The 19,715-nt window shown below is 41.3% G+C and overlaps 1 long non-coding RNA gene across 1 annotated transcript; it reads left to right on the top strand.

Moving 5' to 3' along the window:
• The first annotated feature begins 5,063 nt into the window (after positions 1–5,063).
• Positions 5,064–12,937, top strand: LOC308327625. Its single transcript, XR_013965205.1, has 3 exons — positions 5,064–5,162; positions 11,498–11,563; positions 12,643–12,937. It is a non-coding gene; the product is annotated as an uncharacterized lncRNA (long non-coding RNA).
• Positions 12,938–19,715: the final 6,778 nt, after the last annotated feature.

The raw sequence follows: 19,715 nt of genomic DNA, 5'->3' as shown, positions 1-19,715 counted from the left end.
TATTTTTGGCTCTCTTCTGTCACTTTTAGTTTACAGTAGTTGTAGATTTGCGCTTTCAAGTCATTACACCTTTATTAACCAAATGTAACCATTTGAATGAAATAGATATAGCCTATAGCTAATTCACCCCTGTACACTTTTTATATAACAATTATTAAGAAAGATAATAGCAATATATACTTTCATATCGTCACTGTCGGGTCAAAACTTTACTTTTCAGGAAATGTTGTTCCAATGGATCCAATCCACACACACACACACAACTTCACCACTTTCACTTCTAAAATGTTTCAAATACACCACCAATAGCTCATCTCACAAGGCTGAGTTTTGGGCTATTTAGGTGACACTGTCACCTAGTTCTGAGGTTTCTACCCGACAGCAACGATATGTGAATCGGATGAGATACTTTTGATCCGTTAAGAATAGAAAAAAGCGTGTCTTCTGCGAGGAGAGCCTTATGCGCAGAGCATTCGCCCAGGTGGCCGTGGTTTTTAAGTTATTATTCTGTGACGTTAGGGTTAGGGTTAAGGTTAGGTTTAGGCATAGTTTTTGTGAGGTTAAGGTTAGGGTTAGGTAGCCGCATAACCTGGGCGAAAGCTCTGCAAAAAAGGCAGTCTCGTCTGCTGCGAGACATGCTGAATGATGCAGATTAAAGTTCATGTAAGGATTCCAGGTCTCATAAAGTAAAACCAACTGCTTTTTAATGGAGGCCTGTGATGCGGTGTTTGCACCAGTTTCCAATGGTTACCAGTGGCATAGAGTGAGTGACAACAGAAATATTGTAATGTTAAAACCATTCCTTGTCATTTCCTTGTTAAATTTCCACCAAAAATAGCAGTATGACCCTCATACTGTATCCTATGCTTTCTGTAAACCATCAGATATCATATATAGTAACTAACCACCTGCTATTAAGTATAGGCTACAGTATTCATTGTAGGCTACAGCTCAGTGGCCTTGTGGTTAGAGTGTCCTCCCTGAGACTGGGAGGTTGGGGTTCAATCCCCGGCCGGGTCATACCAAAGACTGTAAAAATTGGACCCAATGCCTCCCTGCTTGACACTCAGCATCAAGGGTTGGATTGGGGGTAAGTCCCTGCGACATACTAGCGTCATGTCCAGGGGGTGTACTACATCAAGCTGCCTCACGCTACAGAAACAGGAGATAGGCTCCTGCCCTATGGGCCTCATGGCTTGGCAAGGCTACAGTATTCATTACCTCACACCACAACCCTTGCAACAAGGAAATACGACAAGCTATGTCTACTATTTGTCATTGCTTGCTATGTAACAATTTGCAATGAATCTAATTAACTAAAACAAGGCCGTTATTGTTTAATCTCAAAATCAATGGTGCAGCAAAAAAAAGGAAAAAAAACTGTTAAGTGTTAATAGTTAATACTAATAGCTCACTCTGCCTATTAATAATAATCTTTTAATGCTGACTCAGAAATTAAGTTATTTTAGTCATTTTGAGAACAGGCCAATTCAGTGAAAACGCTCTGTATTTTGTGTTTTAACTTCTGTTAGAATCCACACTGCCCTCAAGGGGAAGGCAGTGATAATACATGAGCAGAGACACATTTGAAAAAGGATTGGTAATTTCATTGTAGATAATTTCATGTTTTTTTGTGTGTCTTTAAAGTTATGATTGTTGCGGGGGGGGGGGGGGGGGGGGGGACGACCACCTTACTTGCGTGCTCTGCTTGTGCAAGTAATAAAAATACCAAAGTGAAAGTATTCACAATTTGCATAATCTTTCTAAACTAGCCAATCTACAAACTCACAGCCCATCGCAAAATTGTTGAGCTTGAAGTTGAGCTATTTTCTAATAAGTAATAACCAATGTATAAAACTGTACTTGTGTGTTTACTTGGTTACTTTTCACCACTGCTTGTCCATGTAAATACATTTTGAATTTGTTAGTAAAATCAGCTTAGACATCATGCAGTCACTTGCAGATAATCTGATTTGAATTAAGCAAATGCACGTATTTGCAATGTTCCCTACATGTTTAGCATGAAAAAGGTCACAGAGGACAATTCATAAGTGGGGTTGTCCAATTTGGGCCAGACTTGCATGTACCAATTTCAGGGACTTTTAGTTTTTTCACAGATTTCAAGGCATAACACTGCCAAGAGCCAACACAGCAAGACACAGCCACAGCAAAGCCAGCCATCCTTACCTGATTCGGATGTGGGCTCTAGAAAAACTCCTGACTGTGGCTTGAAGCAGCTACAGGGGTCTGCCTGCAGGGCAAAACGAGCGCACCTTAGAAAATGGTCTCCTATGAATACAATATTAGCTTACTGCATAGCCTATACATGCTGACTGAGACATCCTCTTCTTGCCATAGATGATTGACAACGTAGGAATAGCCTACTGTCTATGAATGAATAGCCGTTATTCAACTAACTTCATAATATGGACATGGACATGTTCACTCTTTGTTTTCAATAATTTGAAAAAGGTTTCTAAAAGATCCAGGCTAGAGTACAGCTGTTTACATGTGTGACTGTCACGTTATCTAATGCCTTCCATATTCCCATGAATATAACGTTGTCATGACCTGCTGTCAAAATATGACTCCCCAGTCAAAAAACCTCTGTTTGAAATAGACACTCATGCTTTCTAAGGTGTGATTTGGGGCCCTAAGGATGAATACAAAATGAATATCAACATCCTAATTCTGTCCAATAATTAGATATATAACGTCATGACAGGCAGTTTCGGCTGTCAAAATATGACTCCCCAGTCAAAAAACACTTTGTGTTTGAAATAGACAGTCATGCTTTCTAAGGTGTGATTTGGGGCCCTAAAGATGAATACAAAAGTCTGATAATGATCTGCTGTGCATGTTCACATCATGTATATTTTACATTACTTAAGACCACACACACGCACACACACACACACACACACACACACACACACACACACACACACACACACACACACACACACACACACACACACACACACACACACACACACACACACACACACACACACACACACACACACACACACACACACACACACACACACACACACACACACACACACACACACACACACACACACAAATTGAGCAGGCTGTCCATTTGTATCAATCATTCAGCTGGCAACCCCCTGGAATCCACTCAAGGAGACCTACATTTTGGGCAAAGGGGCAAAATTCAGTCCCTTCTCCTACCACAGCGCTAACATCCACTCTTCAGTAAAGAACCTGGGTGTGAGGCTTGACAACTTCAATTTCGACCATCAAATTCAACCAACAGATCAGCTCTGTGGTCAGAAACAGCTTTTTCCAACTCAGGCTGCTGGCTAGGATTAAGGGCCATCTCTCCCCACTTGACCTATAGGGTAATCCATGCGTTTATCTCATCAAGGCTCGATTACTGTGATTCACTGTATGTAGGCATCGACCAGTCGGCCCTTAAACGTCTGCAGCTCATACAGAGTGCTGCCCCTCGCCTCCTTACTGGCAAGAGGAAGAGTGACCTGATCATATCACCCCGGTCCACACCTTACTCCACTCCCTGTCCAATTTAGAATATAGATTTTAAGATTGTAATTCTTTATTTTTCAGTGTCTATCTGATCTTATAGACTATAGAGCCATACACTCCAGTCAGGAGTGTATGGCTCGGTTGGACGGCTCGGTTGCTCCTGATTGTGCCCCAAACCAGAGGTGACTGAGCCTTTGCAGTGGCTGGCCCCATGTATCTGGAACTAACCTTATGACTTCTCCCTGGCTTTTAACTCCATCCGATAGTAAAACCATAGCCTGGTTTTTTGTTTAATTGTGTAATGTTGTCTTCATTCTTTTTGAGGGGTAGGCCTACTAGGCCCTCCTATGTCCAGCTTTGAGTGTTTGGGTAAACACAAACATTACGTAAACACAAACTTTGAAGACAAAAGTGAGGATGCATAATTGTGTTTGTTTTCTTTCCCCTTATTAAATGTCTTCCTGTTTCTGTATGCTTGTTTTTACAGCCCCTTTGGTTAACCACTGGTCATTGTAAATGTGCTTTATAAATAAAGTTTGAGTTGAGTTGTGAACCAGTGTTCTAGCATTTCTCCTATTGTAAGTGTTCTCGACTGTCTGTTTGATTGTGAGTTAATTGTCTCGTGACCATCATAATAAATGAATAATCGATTCTTCAGCTAAACACTATACAAATACATCAACTGCAGTGAATGCAGTTGACGTAGTGTTTATTACTAGGAATGTGATTATTCTGGTCCTTATTGATGGGCACCACTCACTGGCCCAAACCAAACCAGAGGGCCCAAACTAAATGACACATACGCAGACACCTTTTCCTCATTGGTGTGGTGTTACATCGCCATCTGCTGTAAGCACTGAGTCAGTGCAGCTTTAATGATTAATTTACCTTCATACGTAGCCTATTCTGTTTCTAACTTCCTCATGAAGGAAAAAGAAAGCAAAGAACAAAGACGCATTTTGTACCATTTTTGTGGGTCTATTTGTCAAGATCTGGTAAGACCTATAACACACAACAATGCAACGGGTATATAGTATAGATCACTATTCACTATTATGGCAAACGGTTTAATCTGGGTCTGGGATATTTTGTCGGTAAATCTCGGAAGGGACAGCTGGAATTGCTGCGTCAGGGACAGTTTACGGAAGTGCAATACTCTATGGTTTGACCCTTAGAGTATATATTGAATGGACCCCGCAGATCTGTTCAAATCAAATGGACCCGACCGTCATAGTTATGATGGTCCGTATTAAAAATAATACAATTGTTCGAGAACCAGTTGATGCAGTTTACGGTAAAGGGCTACCGCCCACCGATCATTACCATGTGATTTCGGCGATGTTTGTAAACATGCGTCAGCCACATGTGATCGTGACGAGGGGAAAGAATTTACAGCCTTGCGGCCAATCGGCGCGCGGGGGAGTGTCAGGGGCGGGGCTCGCGTGTTGCGCTATGGAAAAATCGATGGTCTTGTACTGTAATAATAATGTGCTGCTGCCATGGGTGCTTCTTCAACGTTGAACATTATGACAATAGCTTTCAAAAGGAACAGGTGACTGAGCACTCGTGGACCGAAGACCCCCAATCTGCCTCACAAAACGGACTGGATGCCTGGAAATGAGAGGAAAACAGAGCTCTAGGATAAACACGTAAGTCATGTATCTTTTATTATAGGGCTACCTTACCCCTACGTAGTTTGCGTAGGGAATACCACTATGTAATTCATAATAACCAACACCAGCCTCTTGTTGGGTTCAAAAGCATAGAATAAAGGCTGGAGGTGTGTCGCAGAAGTGGGGAAAGTCCCTGCGTTCGGTTTGCGTTTGTTATGTGGACTCAAACGGGGGAGTTGTTGTGATTAAACACAGCAAAAAGACAACTTTATTCTATTTCATCACCGAAATGACAAGTTGACAACAGGTAAAATTAAAACTGCGTCAGAGTCAGAGACGCGCGACACTACGCCGAAACAAAACCCCGTGGGAATTTCCACTGCGTTGGGTACCGTCCACGCTGATACAAAAATGAGTATTTATTACAAAACTTTGATTTGGATTTGGCTGTCGAAAAGAAAGCCGATGTAAACAGCGCGTGGACGGAGCGTAAAGGCGGAGATGGCGTGTGAATTCAGGGAGAGGTTGGGAATAGGATGCTGCGCAATAGATGAGAGATGAACGCTGCTGCGTAATCCTGCTGTTACGCACTTCATATTGGCACGAACACTTAATACCTCGTGGCTCGTCTTCTTAACCGTGTTCAAAAACAATTAACACGTTTATACATAGGACAGGACGGTTCCCTGGTTTCTTGTCATGTCTGGATGTATTTATAGCCATATTAATTTCTGAGAATGTACACATGTTACCAAATGGATCTGTACACTCTCGGAGTTACGAAAATATCAATTAACATATTATTTACAAAGTACAAACTGATAAAGTGTTTTGCCATGTTGGCTACTATAGGTTGTTTTTGATATTTTTATTCTCTGGTGATTCTGTGTACGTGTTGGGGTGTATATTAACATGCTGGGAATCTGGGATTACTTTGGTTATATCACATTTAAGTATCAAATAGCCTACCATCTGCAGCAGAACCATAGAAAGCCAACGGAGCTCTTATTTGTAAATCGAGATTTTAGTGCGCACTTGATATGATGTAAACAAACCCTACTTTCTAAACATAGGTGGTGCTGTTGAGTAGGCATTGTACATTTACTTGAGCAATGTCTGTGTATCCAGTCGTGTTTACATGATAGAGGCACTATTTATCTCTCCCAACGTTTTAAACTGTATCGCCAGTTTCGCCACTGCAGAGAACATACAATGACAATGAAGTAACTAGACTAAATGGCACCACGCTGTCACGACTTTTAACTGTTGAGCTGCAGTACTAACAAAGTATTTCCTCAAAGTTGGCCATGACTGTGAAAGAGTAATTTGGGAGTCTTGTCTCTCTTTACTCTTTGGTGGAGCATGTAATCTACACCTGTCAGTTCACAATGGCAGCCTGACACGCCTGTTGTGATGTCAGTGTTGTTGACACAGAGGGCTGCCGGCCAGCCTCCTGCTGTACCTTCCTAAGTGCCAGCAGAGGAAGGTGTGGACATACTGTACTAGTGAGCCTTGCTCTGGGGGTGATGGGAGATGAAGTACCCTGAAAGCTTGCGAGGTGAAAAGGGCACACACAGCAGGAATGTCTTTCCGTTCTGCCAAGTGAATTTGTTCTGTCCATGGGTGAATCAGCAGAGGGGCATCGTGAGTAGATAAACCACTGGCAAGGGACTGAAGAGAGAGAGACAGAGAGTGAAGGAGTAAGGGAGGGAGGGAGATAGACAGGAGAGAGATTGAGAGTAGAGGGAGGGGAGGCTTTTTAGACCTCCAATTATGTGTTCTAAATAGAAACTTGATACTTGAGGGTGATGTGATAATGATAGTTTTGAAACAAGCAGGTAAAGGTCACGGATGGATGTGTGCTGGACTGGTCAATTATGGGAAAGCCTTGTGATTCGCTTTGAAACTAAGCACCTGTTTTCAACTCTGAAGTTATTATAACCCCAGGCTCTATTATGCCATTAAACACAATAAGGAAATAACAATCAGAGCAGTTAGTCTGCATCAGAACATTTATATTTGACAGTGTAATGGACCTTGACAGAAGGTATCATATCCTCAGAGGTCCTAATGCTTAGCACTTCTCCTCTCAGCTGACCAAGTGAAACAACTGACCCACTTTCACAGACAAGGAAACATGACCTCAATAGCTTGTTTCTTCTCTTCTCTTCCCATTCTGCTGTGAGGGATGCTGCCTCTTGAGTCAAATAAAATACAAGCAGGATGAATCAGCTGAGCATGGTGTTTTTAGTTAGACTTGCTGGTTTCAATGACACTGCTATTGAGGTATACAGAAAAAAAATTGCTCTTTCAGCTGCACTCGAATTCAATTCCGTAGATGCTGTCAATGTCCAAAACTTAGCAAAGCAAAGTGTGCGTGCATGTGTGTGTGTGTGTGTGTGTGTGTGTGTGTGTGTGTGTGTGTGTGTGAGAGAAAAAGAAGGCTCCCAAAGATCAGAAGGCAAAAGTGACTACATTGATGGATGTGGCAGGGAGCCAGGCAGCCAGCATCACTGGTACTGTAGCCTATAGTTAGACTTTGAGTGAAATAGACTCACTGCTCTTTCTAACAACAAAAAGCACACACCACTATAGAGGGTATGCGCGTGACATCATCCTACCAGAAGTTATGCGAGAACGCCTACTGAGTGGCAAAAAACGGCTTTCTGGTCTTGACAGCCCATATAACCAAACAGAAAATACTATCTGATAGCATTAAACAACATAAAACTCACTTTGCCACTCAATTTCCCACTCACTTTATGCATGCGCATACCCTCTATACATGGAGATTACAGGGGAGGCAGTGGCATGGTGCCTAATAGAGGATGATGTATTAATCGACAAGTGGGAAGCAGTGCTCATTTATGATTGGCAAGATGTGTAACGGACAGCAGAGAGCACACAAAACAAAATACGGTACTAATGTGATTTACTGGAGGCTATACTGCATTAAAAATGTAACACTTTTTATAGGCCATTTTAACTTTGTTTTTCTTTGCATCGAATTCAGTTTGTTATACTGTAAGTGTCTATATTATTACATAGTGATTGCTCTAGAGGGAGAGTGCAAGAGAGAAAGGGAAAACGAGATTGAGCTTTTAACTGCTGTTGGGCGAAAACTTGAAACCTCTTAGCAACGGTTAGTGTTCTTTGCTTTTACTGGAACTGAAAGTTTATGTGGTTCTTTTGTGTGTGTAAATGTCATAACCCCAAAACCATTTAAAGCCATCCCGAAGATTGTTTTGTTGTACAGTGCATTTTGAAAATTGAGAAATTGGTCGATTCTTTCCTGTGTTCCTAAATATACTATAGCTTTTCATCTATAGAGGGTATACGCATGCATGAAGTGAATGGCAAATCGAGTGGCAAAGTGAGTGATAAAGTGAGTTTAATGTTGTTTAATGCAATCAGATAGGACTTTTCTGTTTGGATGTATGGGCTGTAAAAGGCCCGAAATTAGTTTTTTAACAGTCAGTAGGTGTTCCCGCATAACTTCCGGGTATGACGATGTCCCTCTATTAGCAGATTTATCATTTAACCCTCTTTCACACATAAAGCTGCTGTTTTGATTGCTCAGAGTGTGGACATTTGGCCAACGGCCAAGTGTGACCAGAGTGGTGAGAATGTAAGAGAACAACTAACCTCATCTATCCCCACCTAACCCTCTGTCTGTAGCCTCCTTGTTCATCCCCACCCTGCCTTCTATGTCAGTAGCGTCCTCTCCAGACAACTAACCCAGCGTTTTGGCACACAGACCAAACAACACGTCTTCAAGAAAAGGTCCATGGCAGGAGGAGAGCGGAAATATTGGAGCACGTACACAGCAAAATCCTGAGTGTTCATTTAACCCTGACTTACTCTCAGAGTTACACATGGATAAATGAACACTGAGAAGTTTACTGTGTAATGTCTTCTTCTTCCCTATAAAGACGTGTCGAAATGTCAGTCTTCATCCTGCGAGCAATAAAATAAATTTATGAGAAGATCGGTGATCTCCAGTTCTGTACTGAAGTACTGACATATTTCAGACCAAACAGATGAGCATGTCAAGGCTACGCTTTCATCTCTCTGTGTTACCTTACCTGCATACAGTAGGTTTTCAGGCAATTACTCCTTTCAGTTTTCCCTTGAGATATTGAGTAAGCAAGACAGTAAGGAACGCTGTGCCACGCCTTTCATTGTTGACGATTCAATTGAGTCATATTAACCTTTGAATCTCAATGTTTTGACTGTAAAACACGACAAAACTGTTTGTTTATAGCAACAAAAACAATCACAATTTTGTATGCTAGACCCTATGTACATAGTAGACTAGTGGGCATCCCCCAGGGCTCTATACGGTCTATGGCTCTGCCCCTTTTTTCATTATTCTGCTGAAAATAGGCTCTACAAGCTCACAATGCATTGACGCATTGTGACATTGTTGAAGTTTGTTGGTTGTACAGGTGGGAGTTAAAAAAAATCCATCAATGAGTGTTGTAGTCCTCTCACTCCTGATAAATTAGGAGCTCTAATCTGTAAGAGGATTAGCCACCTACCTCATTTACACGTGCAAACATGCACGCAAACCCCACCCCTAACCTTTACACACACACGCACACATTTTACGTCACTAACCAATTCAAATGACCTAGTCTCTGAAATACTCATTCCAGTGTAACATATCTTGGCCGCTAACATGTTGTGTTGCCTGCCGTTAGTGCACACTGGTAATGGTTTGATCTCTTGGTCCTTATGAATCATTGGGTAGATGATGTCACCATTCTCTACAATCGGATTCAGAACAACTTGTTCTGTGTTGGAATTGATTATGTTATAATTTTCACCAATCCAATTGCTTTTGTGGTTTCAGACTGACAAGAGCTTCACAGCCCACTGCAGAGCTTTTGTTTTGGCTTTAAAGGAAGCAATGTGCCTTTAAAACGCACTGATGGTCAGGTGACGCTGTGAGCAGCAACAAACTCTGCTCTGAAGCAGAAAACAGCAACAGCAAGCAGTAACAGGAAGAAGAGAGCAAACAGGACAAATAACGAGAGAGAAAAAGGAGTAGAGAGTTTATGAATAGCAATGTTTAAAGGAGATGGTAGGTATGAGATGACGATAGTGCAAACAAGGATGATGTTTGTTAATGAGTTGGCCTGTTTGTCTGACAAGACTTGCCCAGCAATGGTGGCAAAATAGTAGAAATATAGCTGCTAATTAACTGTAGTATGACAGCAGTCAGGGCACGAGAATAGTTAGGATGATGAGTGAGTGAGAGACAGGAAATTTGTCAACAAAAGTCAGTGAGATTTTTGGATTGCATCAACTGGACAGGATTGACAAGGCAGCTAGGGTACGACCATTTTCTCAATAGCAAACAAGCCCAACATCATCAGTGTTAATTTCACTCAGAGGGTCATGTACATTTGTACGCTCCACTATGTGAAATGAACACAGATGATTGTTCTGTGTACAAACCAGAATGTGTGTCATTTACTTTCCCCTGCGGTTAGTTTTGATGGGCTTCCTTTTAGTGTTTGAGCAGGGAATGCTGAATGGACAGAGGGAATGGTGAGGGTGCATTGTGGGATGCTTGAGGGGCTCATTAAGAGGGGCATATGTTCAAGGTATATAGAGCGTCGCAGCCCCGCCCCCTTTCATGACGACGACAAGCCCAGGAAATTCCCCATTCATTTCAAAAAGTATTTATTTAAATTCCTTTTAAGCCTCGTACAAAGCCAACTAGAGTTGTGACAAATCATGACAACACAATATTTTGGGCCGGACAAGTAATTACAAAGAAGAAAAACAACAAAAAAAGTATGGTAACCTGCCATTTCTTTTTCTTCAAATTATTTGTTCGACCAACTCGAGTTGGCTTTGTACGAGGCTTACAATGTCTTTAAATAAATAAGTGGGGTCCGGGGACCCCCAGGGGTCGTTAATTGAGGGAGTTCCAGGGGGTCCCCAGCTAAATGATAGTTTGGAACCAAATGGATCCTTATGGGTCTGTAACTCTGAGGAGTGTACAAATGGACCCTAACAGGTCCATTTGGTTCCATTTGTACACTCAGAGTTAAATTAACTTGAATTTGAATACAAATTGGGGTACACAGAGGGACAACTGAACTGAACTGATGAACACTAATGACTTCTTCTTCTCACTTCTTCTTCAACCCCAAAGTATCTTGCACAGCATTACTAAACTAGAACTGCACTCTGTCGAGTGCAACCAATGTCAGTGCATACTGTTTAGTAAGTCTAATGCCATTCATCTTAGCAAAGAAGCCCCATGTGAGTTATGTGTTTGACAAGCCACTATTTTGAATTGGGTTGCATATCACATGTATTCATTATGATTCTTCTTTACCTTTCTTACAGTAAAGTGACCAGCTATTTCGGAGGAACTGAATTTCCATTGTTGGCCCAGGAGAGGACACAAGCAACATGTGGTACAGTAGGTCTAAATACTAGGACCACCAGGAAGTCTGTACAATGTGAAACGTGTTAATTTATCCATTTGAAACTCAAATACAAATGTAACCTAACATTTTTACTGACTTTTTTAGAGACTATGGGCTGTACTTTGCGTGTCTTAAGTACCAGGTCTTATTACCTAACTTGAGTAAACTAAAGACCTGGAGGCGTGATCAATGCTCTTTCGCCACTCAGAATAGCCAAATGGCATTGATCACGCCTCCAGGTCTTTAGTTTACTCAAGTTAGGTAATAAGACCTGGTACTTAAGACACGCAAAATACAGCCCTATGTTTTGCCTCCTGTCTGTCCGTCAGGCTGTCCGCGTCCAGCTAATCTCCAGCACCACTGGACTGATCGGCGTGACACTGTGCACACACACTCCCTGGAGGTCATGACAGAGCAGAACCTCTGCCCTGAATTGTTTGCAAAACAAATTTGTTCATATTACTCCTACATAATTTGTCCAAACATCACGCAAATCGGTACAAATTATCTCTACAGTCATGTGTTCAAGATAGATCTGTCCAATTTTTCATATTCCATCCTGGTTAGCTAAGAGTTTACAGGAGTGTCTCATTTTGAACAAAATGCCACAAATCAGGAACCCATCGTCCAATTTCTGTGAAACTTGCACGCACATTCCCACTACGCCAAGCATGAAATGCCACATTGGCCTATTATAGTGCCACCGGTTTTTACCCGTTTTAAAGGTTGTCTGAGTAAATCCACACAAAATGTTAATAAAGCTATTCGGAACAAGATAGATTTTCACCACAAATTCATCATTCATCACCTGTATGAATGTGGATTACGAATACTTTAATGCTAAATACTTATTTATGTACTGTATACAGTACATTAAATATGTATTATTTCTGGGAGGGTTTTCAGGCTGTGTGTAAAAAAGAGTTAAATTAACGAATATTTGACTGTAAAGAGGTAATGACTGTAATTCTCTGAGTATTGTTTTTTTTATGGGTTCATTTGGAGTGTGGGCCAGCTGCTGTGCCCATTCTGCTCTCTCTCTCTCTCTCTCTCTCTCTCTGCTGCAGTGATTCTTGGTTGAGTGGTGCACTTCTGATGCCAGGAAATGAGTTGCTGTGTCACCCAGGGAGACATGGGCCATGACGCAGTGGACCTTTTCATTTCTCTCATCATTCTCCAGGTGTCTGCAAATGTTTCGGGATGTCTGCGGACAGTGCCGTCGCTACCTATACGTGCAATATGTACTATGAGTAGTGCCACACGCTGAGGGGGGAAACAAAATGTGCCAAAAATTGCCAAGCCGACCCTCATAACAACAATTTTCTCCGCGGCTCCGCCACATAATAACGAGCACCTGTATGTGCGTCCTCACAAACAGCAAAAGTAGCTGATTTGCATGAGATAACGCAGCACTCTCATCGGGGGGGGGGGGGGGGGGCAGCACAAATATATCCGAGTAGGGCAACCAAAATAAATGGTCAGCTACGTCCCTGTCTGCGGCTGAGCCTCTAGCTCTTCTGTCTCTTACATTCTCTCTTTCCATTCGCCTCTGTCCCTCTTTTACCAGTTCCTTTGCAATTCTCTCACTGAATACAGCAGCAATTTCCATGATCCATGAGGATATTGAAAGTGGGCCCCCAAATAATTGGTAAAACAGTAAGATTCTATACTATGTGTCCGAGCTCGAACACAACCGATTGATAAACAATAAAATGAAAATGAAAATGCACGCGACCCACCCATATCAGATCTCACCACTTAACACGGCAGCCGAATGGCTGTTTCCCCAGTACAGCTGTATAATCCTAAATAATGGCCTTGTAATGTCAACTCTTCTCGTAGCCGCAATTTGCAACACTAGATTTTTCAATTTGGACCAATGGGCTGTCAATGGAGGGTATTGCAACTCTAGATTCATCCCATTATAAATAAAATAATCTAGTGTTGCCAATTGCGGCTACTCTTCTCGATTAATCTTTTCCTAAATGCACGTTATCTCTAATTGTTTCTCAACTTATCTCTTTGCAGAGAACAACACATCTCCTAAGCTGCATGTTTGGAGAACCACTTGGGGCCTCTTATGAACAGAGTTGATAGCGGTAACAAAATACATTCAAATGTCCTCAAACAGAGGTTCAACACAAAGACTTTTAAAGACTACAAAGCCATTTAAACAAAGTTTGTTTTTCCTTATTCCATACTATAACAATCCGAACCTGTATTGCAAACCAAAAAGAAAATACTAAACTATTGTTTTTTAAATTAAATTAGTAATCAAACCAAAATTGTAGATGTATACCAAGTTATCCATATTCATCAAATAAAAAGGCATTGCTCAAAAAGGGGGAAAAAAGTATATTCCTCACCCAATCTTCAAGTCATGAGCCCACAGCAGGTTCCCCTTTGTCAAAAAGCTCTGAAGGGATTCAGAGTTAAACCCTCAGAAATGTTCCTTGGCCAAACTTTTCTTATTCCAGATCTCCAAAATTTCCAGACCCACTACTCTGTCGTTTATCAATTTCTGATTAAGGTTTAGTAAGGTTTTGGCCTTAATAGAGTCTCTTTCACAAACCACCAACAAACAGTCTTTTTGATACCTAAAATGGAACCCCCGGCAGTCTCACTTCCTGTTCCTGGTACCTCACTAACTTGTTTCCCCACAGCACCATTGTCAACAAAAAATGAATGACCATGGTTTAACTACACAAAACTCCATGCACTACACAAGGTTAACATTCAACCATATTTTAACCAATATAATCCCCTGTTAACACCTAGTATGTTTAATTTTCTTTCAATACTCATACCAGGACAGGAAACACATTATGTCATGTGGCAGTGTCACATAGATCTGCACCCCCAGCACAGTGTCACACCACCAAGAGCCATATCTACAATATACAACAAACACTTGAAGTCACATTTTAACCATGATAGATTCATGAAAAACACCTGTCCTTGCTTCTGGTGACTCATCACACGCAAGACACACTTGTGTCCTGTGTCTTCTGTTTGTTATGGCCGCCTCAATGCATGGTTTGAACTAAGACACAACCTTGTTGCATGGGGGGGAGGGAAGAATACAGCCATGCAACAGCCATGCAACAAGGTTGTGTCATGAAACCATGTGACTCCCATTCGAAATGCATTGAGGCGGCCATAACAAACAGAAGACACAGGACACAAGTGTGTCTTGCACGTGTCTTACGTGTGAGTGAGTCCATACTGCTCTCCTAATATGTGAGGGGCCTTGTTTTTCAATTGCTTTTTTATGTTTTATATATTTATATTTTTAAATGAATGAAAATGAAATTCCGAATGATGATTTTGATTACTTAGATGCCTTTGGTCTCCTCCCCAGGAAACTGGTTTTAGATGGTGTTTTAGAGTATGATCAAGGCATCTAGCACCATTTGAAATCAGTGTTCTTGAGCTGGAACAGACTTCATGGATGAGGGCAAACTAATGTAGACATTATTCATAATAGCATCAGAGTTTGGAAGCGCTCGTTGGAAATCACTCAACGGTCCCGCGTGGTCTGTTTCTATTTGCACATCATGCATATTGAAAATGAGCCCTTCCAAACTCTGACACTTAGAAATGATCACCTGCACAGAATGTTGACAGAAAGTAGCTCATAACTTACCGATAATGTCTATATGGTGGATTTTTATGAAATAAAAACTTTGCAGATAGAAAGAGGATAATGCAAGCTTTCCGTACAGCTGCAATGTTGGTGAGGTTAACATTGTTTAATACAGTTTTCTGTCTGGATGTATGTTGGGCTGTCAAGGCCAGAAAGTTGTTTTTCCCACTCAGTAGGCATTCCCACATAACTTCGCCTCAATATCATAGATCAATTAAAATGTTCAAAAATAAAATGCTGAACATTAAAATGATTAACAATGACAAAATAATTAATATATGCAATTATAAGATGGATATTTTTGAGTAGACATTTTCTGATCACCTACGCCTACTCTTTTCAAAGTGGCGTCTGGGGACCCCAACAGGTCCTGATGCATTGAGCTTGTAGATCTCCCATTTCCAAAGGATCTTGTATTTCTTTGGGGAATAAAACATCTTGTATGGGAGTACCCCCAGCACAAAATATTGTCAGATGTGTGTTCTAAGAGCATCACCCATTGAGTATCTACAAGCTGTTGACTGCCCTCTCACCAAGGCTGACCGTTGAGTATCTACAAGCTGTGACTGCCCTCACACCAAGGCTGACCGTTGAGTATCTACAAGCTGTGGCTGCCCTCTCACCAAGGCTGACCGTTTTCCTCTGGTGTTCAGAGTTTACACCATGTCTAGCACCATTTGAAATCGGTTACAATGTAGAGGGACTATCTGCACTATCGTCACGAATTCAGAGGTTGGAAAACATGAAGATATCAATTTTTCCCTAGCAGCCAGCTGCCTACTGTGCTCCTTGCAAACACCACTAGATGGCAGGGGCTTGCTGTTTTCAAACTGCTGCAGTGTTGGTAGTCAAGTAAAATACTAGCCTGGAAACCAGACAAATGTGCAAACCATTTGTTGTGACATCCCTGCCCCAGGGACGTCTTGTCATGTCACAGCCCTGTGACATTGATTGATTGAAAATGTTATGAACAGTTTGCAGAATGGGTACAGTTCAATACAAAATCTGCTAAGAGGATAAAACCATAGACAGTAAGGATAAACCCAGAAAAAGCACTATTACATAAGGGTGACAAGGGTCCTCCATTTTCAATTCATCAAAACATACTAATATACACACAAAGATGTCAGTATCATGGTCAGTATCATGATTTCAATGTGTCAGTGTCATGGTGTTACGACCCATGGCATGGCTGATTGAATGTTTATTATGTTTGAGTAACTTTGCAGGTTGTTGGAGGGAGCTGATTGGTTCCAGACTACTCATCTGGGTCTCCTCTGTCCACTTCCAACAATCATGTTGCTCTTGTAGAATGTTTGTTAGAAGTCTCATGTGTTTTCACAGCTTGGGTACAGAATGTTGAACTTTACTTTCTCCTGTGTTTGATCATGTGTTATAGGTTAGTGATTTGTCTTTTGGTTTATTTTTATTTGGTTATGTTTAGTTCCTTTTGTTTATTGTTTTGACTGTAAGCCCACTCTGAAGTCATTGGCATTTTAATAATAAAAATACATTTTGAAAGGCTGAACATCTTGTTGCTGGTGGTTCTTGCAAGCTGGAAAGAGGGGACTCCCACTTTAATATGTTGCGACTATAGATTTACTTAGTTTCCCTATTGAGGAGCTTAGGGAATAGGGATAGTTTGCGCCAATTAGTCTAAAAGTGCCAAATTTTGCACCGATGTAGCCCAGGGTATGTTCTAATGATTTAGCTAAGGCACCTGAGCCGGTGACCTTCAGGGTCGCCACCATTAAACCTAGACTAGATATAAGGCAACATTTTCAAATTTTCATTATGCTTTAGTTAGCATGTGACGTGTCAAACTAGGGGGTTTTCATGATTCTGAATCCATTCCAAGCATTAGTTTTGCAAGAAAAACACTCCTTGTGCTAGAAATGGCATCACAAATATGTGGCTATGGCCAAATTATTTCCTTATATAGGCTGTTAATGGTGGCCATTTGGATTTGGCTACTTTGGCGACCCCGAAGGTCGCTGGCTCGGGCGCCCTAGCTAAATCATTAGAGCATGCCCTGGGCTACATCCGTGCAAAGTTTGACGCTTTTAGACGAATTAGCGTGAAATATTCCTTTCTCTCCCTAAGCTCCTCCACTATAGGCCGTGGCTTAAGGCTTAACACAGTATCATGATCAGTATCGTAAAAAAATAATTTATTCATTTATTATATTGCGCAAGAAGCGTGCATGTGCATCTCACATACTATTAATTTTGTACTAAAAAGTAATTCGGCATACTAAAGAGTTTTAAAAGCCATAAAACTAAAATACCGGTACAGTGATAATAAAAATGATATCTGTACAGTACAATGTGTAACATTTATATGCATTTGAGTGAAATTGTATTAGAGCTTTGACAGGTGAGAAAGACTATAGTGCTAAATAAGTACAGTCCATTTACATTACAACAAGTAATTTGACTTTATGCATCACGCTCGGACACATATGACATATTTAGTGAAGTGTGTCTTACAGACAGGTGACAGCATCCAAGCCAGGAACTATATGTGGTCCTCCATGCATCTCTACCTCTACACTGCCAAGTGACCTTCTCACATGACATAATCCTACTGGGGAGCAGTGGTGGAAATTAACTAGTAACTACAGTACAATTTGTGAGTTTGTAGATCTGTTATTTTTTTTTATTTCCCAAAACTTTTGAGTACTTTGACGCAGGCTAACCAGGCTAGTGTGGTATTGCTATTTTACTTAAGTACAAATAGTTTTGATTAGACTACTTCATCCACCACTGTTGGAGAGGAAGCTTGACCCATCATGAGCTGACAGTGTGGTTGACTGTCCTGAAACCATAAGGTTATAGGCTCAAAACCCAAATGTTCCCAACTGTAGCCTATATGTACAACCACATAACCACTCTGCCTTGTTCTACATTGAGTCACTAGATAGGACTACTGGATAAAAACATAATAGTCTAATATTTTTTGGCCGATTCAAATAATTTTGGTGCCATCTTATCCAATTACCAGGCACCATAGTGTGCTCAATAAAACATGCTGTGTAGGCCTAGGTGAAGGAGTGAGGGAGGACGGAGAAGAAGATCAGCCAGAGAATTGGAGCAGCAGGAGTGGTATTGTAGTCGCTTTACCACACTTTTGTGATAATGATAATGAATTGTATTTATATAGCACTTTTTAAAACAATGTTCCAAAGTGCTGCACAGAGCAGGGTCAAAAAACAGCAATGAACACATCAAGTCAAAAACAAAAAGCACATACAGTAGAAATACAGTATCAATATTTAAATATGTACAGTCAAGTAAAGGTCTTCAAATAAGATTTAAAAACAGGCACGGAAGGTTCTAGCCTTAGCTGTGTCGGCAATGCATTCCACAACCTAGGTGCCCGGGCGGAAAATGCCCGATCACCACGGGTGACTAAATTTGTCATAGGGACATCAAGGAGGGCCTTATCTGACGATCTAAGGATGCGTTCAGGTTTGTGCAGGGAGAGCACATCAAGAATATAGGCATCTGGAGCCCACAGGCAACCAGTGAAGGCCAGCTAAGATGGGTGTGATATGGTCCCGTTTTTTCGTGTTTGTAAGTAGTTCTGTATCAATTGTAGACGGGAAATTGCTTTTTTGTTAAGGCCGGAGTAAATGGAGTTGCAGTAGTCGAGGGCGTGAATGACTTTTTCAAGGTCAGGGGCTGACAGGAATGATTTAATTTCGGCAATATTTCTCAACTGAAAGTAGCATGATTGAACAACTGTCGTTATTTGTTTGTTAAAGGAGAGGTTGGAGTCAAAGATCACACACAGGTTTGATATTTGTGGACAGGGAACCGAATGATGAAAAGAGAGCTGAGCCAGACGGCAAAGCTCTCTGTCTACCGAGCAATCTTCGTTCCTACTCTCAGTCTTACCTATGGTCATGAAGTGTGGGTCATGACCGAAAGATAAATTCAGTCCATACTGTCTCCGACCACCAAACTTTTAGTCGGAAAGATCAGACTTAAATTTTTTTCTCCGAAGTAGAGTTCGGCGAGTCACAACATCTGGGAGTGCAGCTTTTCTCTGGTGGAGCTGTTGCCCCTGCGACCCGACTACGGATAAGCGGTTGAAGATGGATGGATGGATGTGTGGGCCTATCTCTCCTAATGTAACTTCAATTTAAACCCAATTAATATTTGTTTGCTTGATTAGATTTATTGGAGATCTACCACTCAAACAAATACCGGTATTTACATCCGAGTGGTGAAAGTCAGACCCATCGTGATTCCAATTATATCAACGAGACCTCAGTAAGGAGCAAACCTGGAAAAGCTGTTGAAGATATATTAGGAGCTGAGCATGTTGCCATATGAACTGTAAGCAGAAACAGATGCCCATTTGTTAGTATTGTTTCCGAGCCAGGATGAGTCAGAAGAAGGGAGCTCCCACATTAAATGATGACCAATCTTTAGATTTTTGTCCCGCCTTGTCTGGTTAGCTAGCTATGATGCGTGTGGTTCACTCTGT

The sequence above is a fragment of the Protomyctophum bolini genome (assembly GCF_963924005.1).
Source record: "Protomyctophum bolini genome assembly, chromosome: 2".
In the NCBI taxonomy this organism is placed as follows: Eukaryota; Metazoa; Chordata; class Actinopteri; order Myctophiformes; family Myctophidae; genus Protomyctophum; species Protomyctophum bolini.
The sequence above is the reverse complement of the archived record's forward strand: the minus strand, read 5'-3'. Positions and strand labels throughout refer to the sequence as shown.